Source organism: Phyllobates terribilis, unplaced genomic scaffold (assembly GCF_046119375.1).
Source record: "Phyllobates terribilis strain yellow unplaced genomic scaffold, ASM4611937v1 Scaffold_2__4_contigs__length_985480577, whole genome shotgun sequence".
Taxonomy (NCBI): Eukaryota; Metazoa; Chordata; class Amphibia; order Anura; family Dendrobatidae; genus Phyllobates; species Phyllobates terribilis.
Genome location: NW_027362762.1, coordinates 963,366,151 through 963,372,313, shown reverse-complemented (window position 1 = coordinate 963,372,313; position 6,163 = coordinate 963,366,151). Strand labels below are relative to the sequence as shown.

General features: G+C 43.1%; 1 protein-coding gene across 3 annotated transcripts in view; it reads left to right on the top strand.

Moving 5' to 3' along the window:
* The window catches only part of GRAMD1C (GRAM domain containing 1C), a 135,757-nt gene that overhangs the window by 112,225 nt on the left and 17,369 nt on the right, over window positions 1-6,163 (top strand). The window lies entirely within an intron of this gene.

The window sequence follows — 6,163 nt, the reverse complement described above, 5'->3', positions numbered from 1 at the left end:
GGGCATCATTGTTGGCCAAGAGGAGAGTGTTACTACAGGTCATCAGCACAGAGCGAACAAGCCCAACCTAGGAGCCTGAGACCTGGAGACATCACCTGCCCGAGCCACCGAGCCCCGCACGTGAGCCACCGAGCCCCGCACCGAGCCCCACACCTGAGCCACCGAGCCCCGCACCTGAGCCACCGAGCCCCGCACCGAGCCCTGCACCAAGCCCCGCACCTGAGCCACCGAGCCCCGCACCGAGCCCTGCACCAAGCCCCGCACCTGAGCCACTGAGCCCCGCACCGAGCCCCACACCTGAGCCACCGAGCCCTGCACCGAGCCCCACACCTGAGCCACTGAGCCCCGCACCGAGCCCTGCACCAAGCCCCGCACCTGAGCCACTGAGCCCCGCACCGAGCCCCACACCTGAGCCACCGAGCCCTGCACCGAGCCCTGCACCAAGCCCCACACCTGAGCCACTGAGCCCCGCACCGAGCCCCACACCTGAGCCACCGAGCCCCGCACCGAGCCCCATACCTGAGCCACCGAGCCCTGCACCGAGCCCCACACCTGAGCCACCGAGCCCCGCACCGAGCCCTGCACCAAGCCCCACACCTGAGCCACTGAGCCCCGCACCGAGCCCCACACCTGAGCCACCGAGCCCTGCACCGAGCCCCGCACCTGAGCCACCGAGCCCCGCACCGAGCCCCGCACCTGAGCCACCGAGCCCTGCACCGAGCCCCGCACCTGAGCCACCGAGCCCCGCACCGAGCCCCATACCTGAGCCACCGAGCCCTGCACCGAGCCCCACACCTGAGCCACCGAGCCCCGCACCGAGCCCTGCACCAAGCCCCACACCTGAGCCACTGAGCCCCGCACCGAGCCCCACACCTGAGCCACCGAGCCCCGCACCGAGCCCCATACCTGAGCCACCGAGCCCTGCACCGAGCCCCGCACCTGAGCTACCGAGCCCTGCACCTGAGCCACCGAGCCCTGCACCAGCTCAGCCTGTAATACTGAGAGAATGAGCTGCAAGCAAAGGAGGAAGATGCCGGAGCAGGTGATTATTGAGGTGTCCGAGGGATGTAGGGTGAGAACGGCGGGCGCAGCTCCTCGGTGGTACACTCAGGTGTATGAGGGTACAGAGATGAGGAAGGACATCTATTTAAGCATGACACTCGGGGTACAGGATAATGACACTGACACTGAGGGTACAGGATAATGACACTGACACTCGGGGTACAGGATAATGACACTGACACTGAGGGTACAGGATAATGACACTGACACTCGGGGTACAGGATAATGACACTGACACTGAGGGTACAGGATAATGACACTGACACTCGGGGTACAGGATAATGACACTGACACTGAGGGTACAGGATAATGACACTGACACTGAGGGTACAGGATAATGACACTGACACTCGGGGTACAGGATAATGACACTGACACTGAGGGTACAGGATAATGACACTGACACTCGGGGTACAGGATAATGACACTGACACTCGGGGTACAGGATAATGACACGCGGGGTAGAGGATAATGACACTGACACTGAGGGTACAGGATAATGACACTGACACTGAGGGTACAGGATAATGACACTGACACTTGGGGTACAGGATAATGACACTGACACTGAGGGTACAGGATAATGACACTGACACTCGGGGTACAGGATAATGACACTGACACTGAGGGTACAGGATAATGACACTGACACTCGGGGTAGAGGATAGTGACACTGACACTCAGGGTACAGGATAATGACGCTGACACTCAGGGTACAGGATAACGACGCTGACACTCAGGGTACAGGATAACGACGCTGACACTCAGGGTACAGGATAACGACGCTGACAATGGGGGTACAGGGTAATGACACCCGGGGTACAGGATAACCACAATTACACTTGGGGTACAGGATAATGATGCTGACACTCGGGGTACAGGGTAATGACGCTGACACTCGGGGTACAGGGTAATGACGCTGACACTCGGGGTACAGGGTAATGACGCTGACACTCGGGGTACAGGGTAATGACGCTGACACTGGGGGTACCGAATAATGATACTGACACTGGGGGTACAGGATAATTCCACTTTTTTTTAATTCCTGCAGCCACCACTAGAGGGAGCTCACTGCATACAGAGTTAGTATTGAGTTCAATGTATAGACTGTATCCAGTGCTCCACCTAGTGGTGGCTGCCGCACTCCAGAATGTGTCATGTAGTCCTGCATCTGTACAGGGGATTTGGATCTCTCTAACGCTCACCCTGCCACTATCATATATTTACAAATAAGAGATTTTCAGATCTTGTTAGCCATCTGAGAGCAGCGCGGTGCTGCTGCCGGACAGTCACTTCCGGTGCTCTCCGTGCCTGGCGTGTGCGTGTTACATTTTCGTTGACAAAACCAGTATCCAGGTTACATAAAAATGTGGATGATCTCCGAGCGAGGAAACAAAGGTCCTGCACCGAACACAAACCTGTTCTTTTGTCTGCAGTTGTCAGCCACATGTGGTCTTGTCGAGGTTCTATAGAAGCGGCCAGAGCTTCCTCATTCACGCTTTATAATGTAGCAGAGCCAGGCAGCGACACAGGGGAAATTACTGTAATCAGGGGGAAGCAACACGCATAGACGTGCGGCACGGTCCTGACTTTATACTGGTGGTTTAACCCCTTCTACATGTCATGCACCGGTTGAGGTGTATGGAGCGAGCTAACCATACCCGACTCACCGTACCTGGCAGAGAACAGCTGTGTCACACAGCCGACATCTGCAAGTAGCAGAAGCCATCGGAACCCTTAAAGGGGGTTTCAAGGTCTTTTGTAATTTTTTGCTAGTTATATTCTTCTACATGAGACAGTGTTACAGTAGTTGCTGTATATTCTTGTACATAGGGAGCAGTATTATAGTAGTTATATTCTTGTACATAGGAGCAGTATTATAGTAGCTATATTCTTGTACATAGGAGCAGTATTATAGTAGCTATATTCTTGTACATAGGAGCAGTATTATAGTAGTTATATTCTTGTACATAGGAGCAGTATTATAGTAGCTATATTCTTGTACATAGGAGCAGTATTATAGTAGTTATATTCTTGTACATAGGAGCAGTATTATAGTAGTTATATTCTTGTACATAGGAGCAGTATTATAGTAGTTATATTCTTGGACATAGGGGGCAGTATTATAGTAGTTATATTCTTGTACATAGGAGCAGTATTATAGTAGATATATTCTTGTACATAGGAGCAGTATTATAGTAGTTATATTCTTGTACATAGGAGCAGTGTTATAGTAGTTATATTCTTGTACATAGGAGCAGTATTATAGTAGTTATATTCTTGCTCATAGGAGCAGTATTATAGTAGTTATATTCTTGTACATAGGGGCAGGATTATAGTAGTTATATTCTTGTACATAGGAGCAGTATTATAGTAGTTATATTCTTGTACATAGGGGGCAGTATTATAGTAGTTATATTCTTGTACATAGGAGCAGTATTATAGTAGTTATATTCTTGTACATAGGAGCAGTATTAGTAGTTATATTCTTGTACATAGGAGCAGTATTATAGTAGTTATATTCTTGGACATAGGGGGCAGTATTATAGTAGTTATATTCTTGTACATAGGGGGCAGTATTATAGTAGTTATATTCTTGGACATAGGGGGCAGTATTATAGTAGTTATATTCTTGTACATAGGAGCAGTATTATAGTAGATATATTCTTGTACATAGGAGCAGTATTATAGTAGTTATATTCTTGTACATAGGAGCAGTGTTATAGTAGTTATATTCTTGTACATAGGAGCAGTATTATAGTAGTTATATTCTTGCTCATAGGAGCAGTATTATAGTAGTTATATTCTTGTACATAGGGGCAGGATTATAGTAGTTATATTCTTGTACATAGGAGCAGTATTATAGTAGTTATATTCTTGTACATAGGGGGCAGTATTATAGTAGTTATATTCTTGTACATAGGAGCAGTATTATAGTAGTTATATTCTTGTACATAGGAGCAGTATTAGTAGTTATATTCTTGTACATAGGAGCAGTATTATAGTAGTTATATTCTTGGACATAGGGGGCAGTATTATAGTAGTTATATTCTTGTACATAGGGGGCAGTATTATAGTAGTTATATTCTTGGACATAGGGGGCAGTATTATAGTAGTTATATTCTTGTACATAGGAGCAGTATTATAGTAGATATATTCTTGTACATAGGAGCAGTATTATAGTAGTTATATTCTTGTACATAGGAGCAGTGTTATAGTAGTTATATTCTTGCACATAGGAGCAGTATTATAGTAGTTATATTCTTGCTCATAGGAGCAGTATTATAGTAGTTATATTCTTGTACATAGGGGCAGTATTATAGTAGTTATATTCTTGTACATAGGAGCAGTATTATAGTAGTTATATTCTTGTACATAGGGGGCAGTATTATAGTAGTTATATTCTTGTACATAGGAGCAGTATTATAGTAGTTATATTCTTGTACATAGGAGCAGTATTAGTAGTTATATTCTTGTACATAGGAGCAGTATTATAGTAGTTATATTCTTGGACATAGGGGGCAGTATTATAGTAGTTATATTCTTGTACATAGGAGCAGTATTATAGTAGATATATTCTTGTACATAGGAGCAGTATTATAGTAGTTATATTCTTGTACATAGGAGCAGTATTATAGTAGATATATTCTTGTACATAGGAGCAGTATTATAGTAGTTATATTCTTGTACATAGGGGCAGTATTATAGTAGTTATATTCTTGTACATAGGGGGCAGTATTATAGTAGTTATATTCTTCTACATAGGAGCAGTATTATAGTAGATATATTCTTGTACATAGGAGCAGTATTATAGTAGTTATATTCTTGTAAATAGGGGGCTGTATTATAGTAGTTATATTCTTGTACATAGGGGCAGTATTATAGTAGTTATATTCTTGTACATAGGGGGCAGTATTATAGTAGTTATATTCTTGTACATAGGAGCAGTATTATAGTAGATATATTCTTGTACATAGGGGGCAGTATTATAGTAGATATATTTTTGTACATAGGGGGCAGTATTATAGTAGTTATATTCTTGTACACAGGGGGCAGCATTATAGTAGTTATATTCTTGTACATAGGAACAGTATTATAGTAGATATATTCTTGTACATAGGGGGCAGTATTATAGTAGATATATTTTTGTACATAGGGGGCACTATTATAGTAGTTATATTCTTGTACATAGGGGGCAGTATTATAGTAGTAATATTCTTGTACATAGGGGCAGTATTATAGGTGTTATATTCTTGTACATAGGAGCAGTATTATAGTAGTTATATTCTTGTACATAGGGGGCAGTATTATAGTAGTTATATTCTTGTACATAGGAGCAGTATTATAGTAGTTATATTCTTGTACATAGGAGCAGTATTATAGTAGTTATATTCTTGTACATAGGGGCAGTATTATAGTAGTTATATTCTTGTACATAGGAGCAGTATTATAGTAGTTATATTCTTGTACATAGGGGGCAGTATTATAGTAGTTATATTCTTGTACATAGGGGCAGTATTATAGTAGTTATATTCTTGTACATAGGGGGCAGTATTATAGTAGTTATATTCTTGTACATAGGAGCAGTATTATAGTAGTTATATTCTTGTACATAGAGGGCAGTATTATAGTAGTTATATTCCTGTACATAGGAGCAGTATTATAGTAGTTATATTCTTGTACATAGGGGCAGTATTATAGTAGTTATATTCTTGTACATAGGGAGCAATATTATAGTAGTTATATTCTTGTACATAGGAGCAGTATTATAGTAGTTATATTCTTGTACATAGAGGCAGTGTTATAGTAGTTATATTCTTGTACATAGGGAGCAGTATTATAGTAGTTATATTCTTGTACATAGGAGCAGTATTATAGTAGTTATATTCTTGTACATAGGGGCAGTATTATAGTAGATATATTCTTGTACATAGGGGGCAGTATTATAGTAGTTATATTCTTGTACATCGGGGCAGTAATATAGTAGTTATATTCTTGTACATAGGAGCAGTATTATAGTAGTTATATTCTTGTACATAGGAGCAGTATTATAGTAGTTATATTCTTGTACATAGGAGCAGTATTATAGCAGTTATATTCT